The following is a 13,719-nucleotide window of genomic DNA, read 5'->3' on the forward strand; positions in this document are numbered from 1 at the left end:
GGGCTCATCTCTGGGCAATGTCTACCTGCCTGTGTTTGAAGTTTTACCTCTGCCTGGGCCTTTCAGGCTTTTTTTGGTTTTTCTTTTTTTTTTTTTTTTTTTTTTTTTTTTTTTTCCTGCTAGCTTCATGAAGTTACTAGGAGTTTAAAAAACAGAAAAGAAAGAAAAGTTTGGTGCTTAACTCAGAACTTGAACAAAAGTAGTGCAAAAATGCTGCAATAGGTGTTGAGTAAAAATGTCTGTTGTGGTAACTGTTCTGGGTATTGCTGCTCTTTCATGACAACTCCTTTGAATTATTTCCATGTGGAACAGAGCAGCTCTGACAGCAGCTCTTTTTTAGAGGGAGGCAATTTCCCTCATATATGACTTGTCAGCTGCTAACTGTGGGTGTGTAAATATAGCTGAAATTTGGAAATAGTGCCAATCTGGCAGAGGTTTTGGGCAGTTGTTTATGACTGAATGGATGAGATTTACCAAGTTCAGATTGATGGTAAATGTTGCAGGGCAGGTACATTACCCAAGCCTGTGTTTGTGTGGAGCACTTTGACAGTTTTATATTGATTTCAATAATACAATTCTTCTTTAAACAGCTAAGTGGTGAATAGAGTATGTAATTTATATAATAACTGCAAGAATATTCAGAAGCACTTCACTTTAATTTTACTTCAGTGTTATTGACCTTTTCTTCTCCCTTTGCTTTTGCGCTTGTGTCCTTCTCTCATCATTCTCACATCTCATTTGGGATTTCTCCTCCTCCCACTCCATCTTTCAGCCAAACTCCCACAAGACATGGGAACCTCCCTCCATACCTCCAGCATCAGTAACCTCATTTGTTTGTGAAGCATCTGCTTTATCTCTGCAGTTTTAACCCACAAATTTATTTCTTCTTGCATAGTTTGTCTTGCATCATCCAGTGCCATGTTCCTGGTTTGTGTTCTGTCTCAGGTAAGCAATCTTTCTGAGTGTAATCCCTTCCTTGACTTGCCTTGGTTTGCTCTTGGCGTGTCATCTTTTAATTTCTGTCCACACAAAGAACAGAGAGTCTGCTACAGGCAAGCTCCCAGGTCAGCTTTGCCATAAAGGCACTTGTTTCAAAATAGTTTCAAGCTCATAGGGCCTTAACTAAGAAAGGTCTTATGAGCTTTTAGAGGGCTAAGAGTATGTCTGTCATTTCAAGCCAACTAAAGATGCCAGTACTGTAATTACATCTCTCAGCCTTCTGCAAACTTTCTCTCTGACTGGAAACTCTCCTCCTGAGAAATCAAATGAAGACTTTTCTATCTTACTTTCAGGGTGTTATCTCCCTTTTGATCTGGCTAATTATGAGATCATCTCATCCACATAGTCCAGAGAGAGTACTATAGAGCACAAAGCACCTTTTCTGTCATCATCTCCATGTCTGAAGTGCCAGACCCTCTGTTCCCTAAAATTCAAATAAATCCACTTTTTAATCCCTCATTGTGTCTAAATGTATCAAAAGAATGGAAGAACCCCCTCCTTTTTTCAGGAGATTTTCAAATGCTATTACTAGTCAAAATTTCACTCCATCAGTATTGCAGAAGGTGCAACAAACTCAATGAATAATTAGTAAAAAAAATAGAGAAATCAGCAGATGAGAACTTCCTCTTTCAAGAACAGCAGCTTGCTTTAGTTGGGTCTAGTATGATCTCTAGGACAGAGAATTGCCTTTATTGTGCTGAGTCTTTGCTGCCTACAGCAGCAAGCTTATATTGAAACTTCAAGTTAGTAATTTAGCTTGAGCTGTCTGAAAGCTGGAATTTTGTATGGGTTTGCATTTCTTGCAGATGTCTGTCACATACAGCAAATGTTGCTGGCAGGCTGCCCTCAAAAACACAGGGGAAAAAATAAGATCCTTGAAAGAGTGAAATACTAATGACTTAGAGCCACTTCATATCTAATAGCTAGTGAATGTACTTCTTGCTTGAGAGGAATGGGAACAGGGAAGCTTGGAGCTGGCTTAATGGTGGGAGGCTTTGTGTTGTTTTTGAAGGAACACTTGCAAATTCTCTATTTGGTAGCTGATTTTTTAAAATGCAGTCAAATTGGTCTGTGATGATGGCAGAAATAATCGTATTATTCTAAGTTTGACTCAAAATATGTATTCCATTTGACAAAAAGCCCCAAATTATTCAGAAAATATATTCTAATATGCTCTGCTGGGTTTCAGTGTCTCCAGGGAACTTCATTTTATGACTTTTAGCTTGCCTTAAATCCCAGAATATATGATTCACAATCTCACCATCCTATTAGTTCATGCTTGTGTTTGGAAAGTGAATCAATTTCTGGATCTGATGTGTGTATAAACAGCTTCTTTTTCCTTATAGTCTCAAGGGAAATCATGAAATGTCAGAGAATAAAGGTACACAAAGATATAGACGAATTCCAGTGCTGAAAGCTGAAAGTTAAGATGTATCTAAACATTAGAACTTTAATAGGAATTCAATGATCAGTGCTTTGCCAGCAATGTGACAATGTGCTCTCTCCCACTTACCAGCTATTTGTACACACTGTACTTTGGTCACTGGGTGCAGTAACCAGGAAAGAACAAAATACTTGGCAAATTAAATCTAAAGATTTCCACTCCTGCTCTAGAACAGATAGATATAATGTACCATTTCATCTTAAGCCAAATTATGTACCAGGACATTTAGATACTTGTTTCTGAAGACATCAGTGTATAATGTCTGATATCATAAGGACTAAGATGCTTAAATTCCAATTATGAAAAAATCTTTAACCAGAAAGCCCAGATACCTGAACTAAACAGCTCTGTGAAGCACCTAATCTTTCCCCTCCTGCTGACTTTCTTACTCTTCACTCAAGTACACATGTAAAACAGGGACTTGATCAAAAGCCCTTTGAAGTAGATGATAATCTGTCAACTGGCTTGGCCACTGCTTGGACATCACCTGTGTGTTTTGCCTTTGTAACAAATGCTTTAGAGATTTCTGGAGTGTTGATAGAGGATGTGATACACACGATGGAGCTGAGACAGCTCAGTCTGTTTGGTGTTTGTCATCCTCAGCTCTTCTGCACATTAGTGGAGCTGAGTCCTTTGCACTGCATTCCTTTGCAATAGCTTTGCCACAAAAGATTTTTGAGGAAAAGAATTGTGAGGAAAGACATAAAAGTTATCTTCAGGATCTAAATGTTGTCTTCAGCTGTCTAATGGGAATATAAGGAAGCTTTTTAAGATGTTTCATGTAAGGGGAAAGTGTAGGAGAGGGAATGGACACAAATTGATATGTGGGAAATCCCTCTTAATATTAGGGGAAAGAAACTCAACCTAAAAAACAAATCACAGCAATGTAGTCAAGCATTAGAGCAGGTTGCAGGTGGAGATATTCAAACCTGACAGTCTTGAGCAACCAGATCTGACTTGGTCACACCTAGAGCAGGGCATTGCAGCAAGTGACTGCCAAAGATGCTCCCCAGCCCATGTTGTTCAGTGCTTCCATGAATTCTGTTCTTTTTATGTAGTTTGCTGTTTTCATCTAACTCTTAAATAAAGGAGAAATGTTCTCAGAACCTACTGGGTTTGCTCTTCTTTACTTACACAGATGAGGAATGGAAAGGTTGCTAAAGAAAGGATTCAGTGAACTGCAAAACCATATACTTCTCTCTGGAACCATGCATTTTATACATTTGTTTTATAATACCCAGTAGAAAACATGTGCTGAGAGTAATGATTTTATGAGCTGAGGTATTTGTATCCATGAATAAGATTTATTTGCAGCATTTTCCTCTCTTTTTAATGAACAAAACAAATGCAAATATTCTGTGGTTGTTTGGAATATTAAAATATGCCTCCTTTCACACTGAAAATAAGATCAAGTCTAATAAATGTAATTATTACCACTGATAAGTTTGCTTTTCCATATAAATATAAGCATCTCTTCTTGCTGTTTCTAATAATCTGCAACTTAGTGGATGTATGTCTTTTGCACAGTGTGCTTTTGCAATACCTTTGCCCCAGGAGATTTTCCTTGTGAAGTAATTAAAATTGAGACTTTTAAAAATCTTGTCAAAAACTGAGAATTAAAACTGGTTCTGTTTGAAAAATAATTGTTTTAAGCAATTTTTCAGTGAAATAACCCGAATGTGCTTTTGCAAATTAAGAAGTTACACTTTTCTACTTGAAATATTTTTTTTTCTATTTTTAAGTAGAGAATTTACAAACATTTTAAAAAGTTGAAATGTATTATGAGCTGAAATTCTGGTTAATAAGTTTGGTTTGATTTGGAGTGGTTAAACCGACTTTGAACATCAGAATTTCTTATAGCACGGAAGGATGATGTCTGATTTAGCAAACAATATATTTTACAGTATATTAAAGAAAAGGATGGGATATGTTTATGGAATATGTACATATAGAATATGAATGCTAGGTCTTACATGGATGCTGTGTTTTAGTTCATCTGGCAGCTCAGCCCCACACATCCAGCCCCTTGTGCACCCCCAGCCCTCTCTCTGTGGGGTGAGAGGCAGAAAGGGCCCTGACTCAGTGTCAGCCCTGCTCAGCTGTGACAAACACATCCCTCTGTCACCAACACTGTTCTCCATACAAATTCACAGCACAGCCCCCTACCAGCTACCGTGAAGAGAATTAACCCTATTCCAGCTAAACAGCTCAATGGACTTCAATATATCTGTTCTGTAATAAAAGTCTGGAAATAGGACAAACTCACAAAGGAAAATTAAAAAAAAAGATTAAACTTCCTTGATTTGGTAGATCTGACTGGATTGCAATCATGACAGACACTCCATTAGCACTGCTTCTAGAAATGAAACAACCTGGGAAGTGAATGAGGGTGCAAAACTTTAAACTGCAAAGGAAGCTTACACTTCTTTCTAAAGCCAGTTATATCTTAATAAATGTTTCTGTTCTCTGAAAAGCAGAGTAGAAACTAGCACAGAAACAGGATAGTTTAACCATAAATACCATATATGGGGTTTTTCTTCCTACCACATCATATGGCTATTGTTGAAACATCTGGCTTTATAACTAGTGGTTTTTTCCTTCTTGTTTGGGATAGATCTTGCACAGTTCTGCCTCCTTGGGGAAAAAGAAAAGATATCCTGTGAAAACTGATGTTTCTTGCAAGAAACATGTACAGTAAAGACCAGATGTATTTCATCAGTATTATTTACTTAGCCAGCAAGGGCTGTTTATCAGTACAATATACAGATCATTGTAAGCTTATAAAAGTGAAATGAAAAATGAAATAGTTGTGATCAAATCAGTTAGGTTTCACTCTTACTTTCTGAACATTGGCTTTCTTGGCTACTGAATAAAGCTTTTGAGGACTAAAGCTTTGACTCAACAAACCAAAATGCATTGTATAGTTTAATGGTAAGTGGCCAAGACTGTAATTTTTGAGAGACTAAAACAATTTGTCTTTTTCCATGAAAGTTTCCTGAAGCATTTTCATGACAAAAACATTGATATTTTACACACACAGGTTACTCTCTGGCAAGGACTGCTTTAAACTGTATTTAATTTTCAGTAGTTTTTCTACTACATACTTGTTGAGCAAAAAATAGGTACAATTAATTATTTTGCCTAGAAATATCTAATACCCTAAGTGTCTATATGGTTTAATCTCCAAGAAACCATTGCAGAGAATTACAGTATTCTTAAGATATTGCCATTAGGAGAGATGATGATTGACACTTATTCATTAAGATATAATTGATTTCCAAAAGCAGTGGATTTAGATTCCCTTTGAAAAGCTTTTCTTTGCCCCGTGTTAATGAACAGCAAACTTCAGAAGAGATGCACTCGTGCGAGCTTTTGGTTACACACAAGCACATGTTCTCTGTGAGTAATGCTTATTAGATGTGTATGCCTCCCAAAGAGAAAAGCATTGTACACAAGTCAGCAGAGAGAATCTTTATACACAAAGTGCAGACATAAAACAATACCTAGGAAAACACCATCTGATTTACTGCACGGTGTGGCTGGGAAATTACTGTGGAGTAAGTGTTGAGTAAGCTTGCAGTGCAGAGCTAAACTTTGCAGAAATGTGTGAAGAATGCTCAGATACAAAATCAAGATAAATATCTTACTTCTATGCCTGGTTTGCTTGTCAGGCTGTCCTCATTTCCCTTTTCTTTTTGCTATTTTACAAGAAGCATCTGACTTCTAGAGGATGGGGGAAGTTCAGCTATAGTGAGTGTGAGGTTTTATCTGCACTTTTTCTATTTGCTAATTCTGTGGATTTGATAATCATCTCTCTATTATCTTGTCATTGCTTTTCTATAGAGTTAAATTGGTTCTGTTGCTTGCTTTTCAGCTGCAGTGCAGGATGGCAGTGTGTCCTCAGCACACAGCTCCTTAGCACACCCGTGGTTCAGGAGTTCCTTTCCAAAACTATATGCATATAGTGTATTTATGTCACTTCTTGCACATGCCGAAGTATTCCTTCTGGGGTCCAACACTGTGGCTTTCAGGAGGAAGACAGCTACTGATTCTTCAGTCCAGGGCCACAGTTTCACAGTTTCAGTGGCTGCTGTGGTGTTAGGAGAGCTCAGCACACCTTGACTCGTTAGAGAAGAGTGCTTTGTAACAAGAAATTACACTGCCGGAGAGCAAGTTAGTGATTGATGTAAAATGGGGACTTCTAGATTGTAATTGTGCTAGCAAGATAGGAGACAAAGCTTAAAGTATAATTTTAACAGTTTTTAATTGAGTGGAACAGTAGATTAACCAGCACAATCCTAACTAAACATGTAGAGAATTACAAAGTAATAAATGCTCATTTTTGCTAAGTTGCCTCTGCCATCAGTGTCTGACTTGGAGATGGGGTGATTGACTTGAAGCTGATTTAAAATGGCTCCATTTACAAACTAAATTTTAAATCTTCTCCAATTGTTCTCATTTAATGCAGGCAGGGAAAGGTGACTCATTGGTTCAGTGCTGCATGGTTCACTGGGTGGGGAGAAAATGACATATTTTATCTGGTCACTGAGACTTTACTGTGTCATTTCATTTTGTGTGTAGCAATTAAAGCAAAGTAAATCACTTACCTGACAAATTTAGTCTCTTATTCTTTCAATGGAAATATTATTGCCTCTAGATTATATTTGTTTGAGTTGCCTGATGGCAGGTTTCTCTCATCACTTCAGTTGCTGACAAACTCTAATTAGGTATCCTCGTGCACAGTGCTAGATGAAGAAGTTGCAGGGAACTGGTGCAGTTCCTTTACAGTTTGTTTAATTAACTTGGTGTGCTGGATCCAAAAGATTTGGGGAGCCTGGCCTCCCCTGCTTTGTCAAGCTGTGTAAATCCCATATCAATTATACCTCCTATTCTGGAAACAAACACTGGAGCATACAAGCTTTGAATTTGCTTTACATGACTCTTTGTAGGAATCAAACATAAAAGGAGCTTGTGTTCAGCCACAATACATTCATTGTTAGTTTGGAGTGAATATTTATAACTTTCTTTTTACTATTAGCCTGACACTATGACCAATTACAGCAGTATTCAGCTAAATCTGCCCAGCCTGTGCCTGGTCAGAATTTTCTTTCCCCGTGTTTCTAATACATTTCCTACACACTATTTTGTCCTTAATGCCTTTATAGCTTGTTTATTGGAAACAGGTTTTTAATTATTTTTCAACAGTACTGGAGACCTGATTTAATGAGCAATTGTTAGATATACTAGGGAGAGACATTCACCTGATTAATGTGATAGTTAACTGAGCAACAAAATTGCCTCATGAAGAACCAGCTGTACACAGAGTTGAAGCAGTAAAAAAGTTTGAGGGAATGTGAAAAAAATACTTGAGGGGAGGTAATTTAATAGGATACTGAGCAAGTTGGGGCCAAGTATAAATACACAGTGTTAGATTTCTGGTTGGTTGGTCTGTTAGTACATGCATGTCTGCACACAAATACATGCCTGTATTTGTTAGGACACAGTTTATATAGGCCTGACTGAAAGATACTGCACTGGAATACTGGGATGTTCAAGGACTGTAGAAAAAAATGAGGAGGATGTGTCCTTCAGGTGTGGGTTGGAGATGAAGCTGCAGACAATGCTTTAATAGCATGCAGTGTTGTCCAGCTTCAGTGCTAATGTGTGCATTTGGAAACAAGTCTGTCCTTTGAGAAACAGGTCCTTTCTCAGAGAGGGGAATATAAGAGAGAAGAAATCTGACATTCTTTAGTTGTCAGAGCTCACACTGGGGTATTTCTTGTGTCACTGTCTTGCTCCTATCATCAGCACTTACAGTTGGAAGCTTGTGGTCAGCTTAAAGGATCAGACTGACATAATCACCACAGAATTTTAGTACAGATAGTTCCATTCATGCATTTCAATGTCATCTTCCCTCCTCTTTGCAAGTAGCATTTGCAAGGGAAGATGATGCAGTGGCAGCCCAGTAGAAACTCATGACTAGATGATCAGGTTTCATTCCCGCACAGGGCTGTGGCATCCATGGAGAGAAGGGTCCTCAGAGTGGACACAAGGTGCACTGAGGCCAAAAAGTGGTGCAGTTGCAGACACAGGTAGAAGAGGAGAATTAATTATGAATGCTAGAGGAAACACAGCCCACTTAGTTTCTCTCATGTAGTTCCCAGCTTGGCTTATATGCTGGATATCACTTTACAAGCCTGAAAATACAGAATGTTTCAAAGTCATGATATACTATAAACCATCCCACTCACAAACTTACTGGACCCCTTATGGCCTAACATAACCCCTCTGGTTTCAAGTTAGGGCTGGTAGCTTTGTGCCACCATAAACTAGTGAGGGCAGGAACTTTTTTTTTTTCCAAAAGGAAAAGCGAGCTTTTGTATGGGATGTTGTATTCTTGTTCACATGATTTAAACAGATGAGAGCTGTATAGATTATAAAGAGCTCAGTCTGGGAAAATGAACTGACTTTCCGTGCAATTACTCTGGGAGCTCGGATTAGGGGGAAGATACGTTGCCAAGATCAAATCTAAGTGAAAGCAGGCTGGACACATTACTGGGATTATAAGAGATTTGAAGGAAATAGAGAAAAATGAAAGGGCAATTAACAAACACCTGTTTGGAAGAGGAAAATGCTCCTTTGAGTGTCAGACTCTCTGCCCCAATTTTTAACTGGTTCAGCTCATCTCTGTTGTGACAAATAACTTGGACAATTCTTTGCAAAATATTTTTACTTCCTTGCCTTGCTAACATGATGGAAATATAAATTGTTTTACTTATTATTTGAATACTTCTTTCAAAGGCAGGAGGGTTGCTGGTCTGATGGTTGGAGAATCAGAGTAGAATTCAGCAGGTCTGGATTAATTTCAAATTTCTGTTGTAGCTTTACTTTAGGGGATTTTAACTTTTGGAGTTTTTGTCTGCACCTCTTTTTATTCATGTTGTCTGCAAAAAGGAGAGAATGATCCTTATGTTCAACCCACATTATCACACCTTATCAATTTAGCTGGTGTGATTTTTGGGGCTCTGCATGTCTGTGCCCTGGGTCAGCAGCGCTCCAGCCCTCCCAGACCACACCAGCCATCTGCTTAATATGTTTTTTTCTTTCCTGGCTTAAAAGGAAAGTTCCCAGCGATGCTTTGATTTAGGCTGTACTTGCCTTTTATTATTTTCACATGAGGTGGTCTTTAGAGCTCTTATGTAGAGAACCCTTGGTGCTGGAGCCAGTGGGTGGCTGTGCAGGGCAGCTCTGAGCAGGGCAGAGCATCCTGTGGGAGCCTCAAACAGGTCACAGCTCAGCAGACTGCTGGGCACTGCCCCATCTCTGCCTCTTCAGCCAATGCTTTAAACATCAACGTGTTCCAGAGTGTTTTGCTATAGATGGGTGATCTCCAAAATGTGCTGATGTGCTCTGCTACATAAATATCAGGATTTCTTCCTGGAAGAACTCATTACAGGACAGACACACGAGCATTGCCTGCATTTTTAGGTAAGGGGCTTGACACTTTGCCATTTATGTGGCAGCCAAAGTAGACAAAAGCAGAACATACTTTTAAAATTGTTTCCTGGCATATAAATAGAGATTATTTAGTGTTATAAATTGCACATGTATTATATTTTAATGTTATCAAACTAAACTATATGATGGCAACCACTCCTGCTAATCTTGCATTCTTTATTCTTCAAACACAACAAAAGTCATCTGTTGAACTCAACACTGAGTTTGTTGAGTCCAATTTTTGATTGTCTTATTGTGTTTTGTTTGGTTGATTGGTTTGGGTTTTGGGATCTTTTTTTTATGTTTGGTTTAATTTTCCTTATTTGGAAAGCAATCAAGATAAGAGATTTGAAGTGGTGTGATCATGTGTTCCAATGCAGATTGTTCTCCTATTTTTTAAGAAGACCATCCTAAAAACCTGCTGATTTAAAATAAAATAGCAAATAATACATTATACTGTCACCTTTGAAAAATTTGGGAGTTTAATTTAAATTAACAGCTGGCCATTTATACGTCTTTGAAACTTGTCATAAATCTAACACTGTGCAGCTAATAAACAGCAACAGGAAAAGTGGTCAATCCAAACTACACGCAGTCAGAGCATCCTGGCCTGTGTGTACCAACTTCTGTTTAATCACATATGGAAAACTGTCAGGCCTGGACACCTAAAATGCCTGAGGTAGGACAGCTTTTGAAGCAAAAGCAGCAGCCAAAGTCTGTAGAAGCAACTGTCTAATTCATGTGTGTTTATACACACGTGCATATATATAATTACCAAAGGTATGATATGTATCCACATCTGATACAGAAGTATGAATGGCAGAAGTGGTGTACAGTTCCCTTCTGAAAAACTGTCTGCCTTAACTGTTTATCCCTCTTCCCTCACCCTTGTCCTCAGACTAACCAAGCACATTTGCAAAGCTCAGCCATTCACTACTCATGCTAAGAGGAAAACTTGGCATGATTTCCTTCTTTGTAACCAGGGCCCTTTCACTAATTTGCTTGACACAGATATGGTCCTGAGGAGTCTCTTAAAGGGATTTAGATCCCTCCCTACCATTGTCACTCCTTGTGTTTTTTCCAGGTGCACACTCTGCAACTGTCTCAACAAAGTGGGTTCCTTTGCTTGTTCTTTTTTTCTTCCCAGGACCCAAGTATTAACACTTCTGGTAGGGGGCACATAGCAGAAATGTATTTGCCAAACGGTGCTGCCTCTTTCCCTGGATATGGGAAAGCATTTTGTGGCAATGGGAAAACCAAATGAATAGAGCCTGCCAGTTCCACAGGCCTCCTGTCTGCAAGCATCCCCACCCTGGGTCCGTGGGCTGTGTGACTGGCTGGGGGGAATGGCTTTAGAGGAGCCCTTTGTTGAAATATTGGCAGCACATCACTGGACTTGCCGTAGCTGCAGATGGAGCAACTTGCCGAACAGATGGATTCCCAGTTTCCTCCAAGAAAGGGAAGGGACTTGGTGTACCACGGTGGGAAAGAAGGGAGGGCATTCCAGGCAGATGGAAAGGCAGGAAAGAAGGCACGTTCTGTGCTTTTTTGGTGCACTTGGAGCCTGGCAATCTCTTTCTGGCAAACTTGGGAAAGCATAAGCACAGAGCTCTGTGAGAGGGCAAAGGGACTGTAACAGATGTGGAGGAAGTTATTTGCACAGAAGCAATGAAAATGAAGGCTGGGACTGGGAAATGCCAGAGTGTATAAATGAATATTATGTGCTAGGTGTGGGAAAGGACTTCTGTCCTGTACCATCAGAGGTACACTCTGTTGAGGCACAGGATTAGTGCCAGAAGAGCATAACTGGAAGAGAGGACTGATTAATATTTTAAGGTCTATTGTGTTGTGGGAGAGGCTAGAGGTAAATGTCACCTGCACTGTGCAGCCAGGAATCCCCATGTTTCTGCAGTGTGTGCATTGGTTTTGTGGTGGCACAGTTTGTTCAGTGGCTGTGCCTGGATACCATGCTGCCTCTTTTCTTCTGCTGTTCTTTATCCCCTCCCCATCTTGTTCTTACCTCACTTCCATCTTAATTGTTAGGGCAGATCAGTCCTGTGCAGCACCCAAGAGCCTGTAAATCTGACTTGAAATCATGTTACCTGGTCCAGTATTTTCTGCTAAAATCTTCATGCAATTGCCAAATGCAGCAGGCATGAACTGAAGTAGTGGTCTTATTTTGATGTTGTGTGTTAACTCCCTGCAGCTTTTCAGTCACTTCACACACACCCCAGAATCAGCAGAAATATACTTTATGATAATATAATTTATGATTTGATAACAATGGACTTTTATCTTTATTTTTAACCCTTAGCTTAATTAGAAAATTTCAGCATCTTAGAATGCAGACATTAAAGCTGTTTAGCTAGAGTAAGGATGCCAAAAGCCTTGGAAATCCAGATTTTCTGGGAAATGAATGTGATAAAGGGCAGAAATGTTATTTCCAAGTGTGATTCACTGCTGAAAGCAGCTATGCAAAATTATCAATTTCTTAAATAATGGTTTTGGCTTTTGTTCATAGTCAGGGTTGTGTCTACAGCAAAAGAAGTGTATAAAGTATTTTTTTAAAAAATAAAATGACCTGGATTACACACCCACTTTTGCATCAATTGTGCTCAGTTTTACAGGACTGAATTATCAGGGAGGCTCTGAGATAAAATGAACAAGGAATCCCATCACTGAATTTACAATGAACATTTTTGAGGTTTTTGTGTCTGAATCTCTGCCAAATTTCAGCCCCATAATAAATTAAGTCCAACCCACACAAAGTAAGGAAATAAAAAAGAAGGGGAAACAACCCAAGTTCTACAAGGCAAAAACAGTAGGCATTTTTTATGGGGAAACAAGTGGCCAAGAATAATTTATTGGAAAAGTAATTATCTAAAGAGAGAGTGGGCTCTTCTCTCTAATTGGAAATGATAACATTTTCCAGCCATACCAAACACAGCAGAGGATCATCATTTTGCTTCACCAACCTGGTTAAAGTTGAGAAGTTGCTTTCCTCAAGTTTTATTTCTCCTGACACCCAATACTGCAATTGAGCCCACTTCCCTTTCTCTATGGCAAAATCTAATCTGGCTGCCACAGGACCTGTGAAAATCATGGAGGTGATGAGCCAGGGTCTGCTTTCTGAATTGTATGTCTGGCTTATTTAATCTCTATTCACCCTCAGATAATAAATATTTCATATGTTGGGCAGGTGAAAGGTTTCATTCAGCTGCAGATCTGCTTCCAGAGCAACTGATTCTTCTCATTTGAAGGGTTTAAATGTGTTGAAAACAGAGCTTGCTTTCTGTTTTTCTCCACTGTGGTTTTGTGTGTAATATATTATTTGTTTTCTCCCTCCTTTTCCTCCTACAAGCAGATACAGAAAAGCCGACAGCATTAACAAGTAATTCTAAACAATTTATAATCCAAACATATTCTCTCTTCCAGTCAAAATGGGATGAAAAATGCCATTTCATTTGACAAGCATAGAGGAAATGTCTAGAGATATGAAATTGCCCGGGTTAGTATCTATAAATACTCTGTATGCAAAAAATGCATGCAATCACAGTACTACCACAGTGTTACTACACACAAGCATAGTACTACTGTGCTTTACAGTGTGTTTCTCTACTGCTGCTGGTGTTTCCTCAATACCATTGTCCACCAATTCAGTTAATAGGGTTGGATTTGTTTTTGGGGGTTTTTTTTGAGGGGGGAGGCAGTATCCCAGGTCTTTCTCTAAGAAAGGTTTCCTTCTCTAAGTAAAGCTGCTAGCTAAAAGCTGAAGCGAA

At 38.9% G+C, this 13,719-nt stretch overlaps 1 protein-coding gene across 5 annotated transcripts in view; it reads left to right on the top strand.

Moving 5' to 3' along the window:
• Positions 1 to 13,719, top strand: part of ENOX1 (ecto-NOX disulfide-thiol exchanger 1) — a 350,623-nt gene that overhangs the window by 189,030 nt on the left and 147,874 nt on the right. The gene's annotated exons all lie outside the window — the stretch shown is intronic.

This window comes from Oenanthe melanoleuca, chromosome 1 (assembly GCF_029582105.1).
Source record: "Oenanthe melanoleuca isolate GR-GAL-2019-014 chromosome 1, OMel1.0, whole genome shotgun sequence".
Taxonomy (NCBI): domain Eukaryota; kingdom Metazoa; phylum Chordata; class Aves; order Passeriformes; family Muscicapidae; genus Oenanthe; species Oenanthe melanoleuca.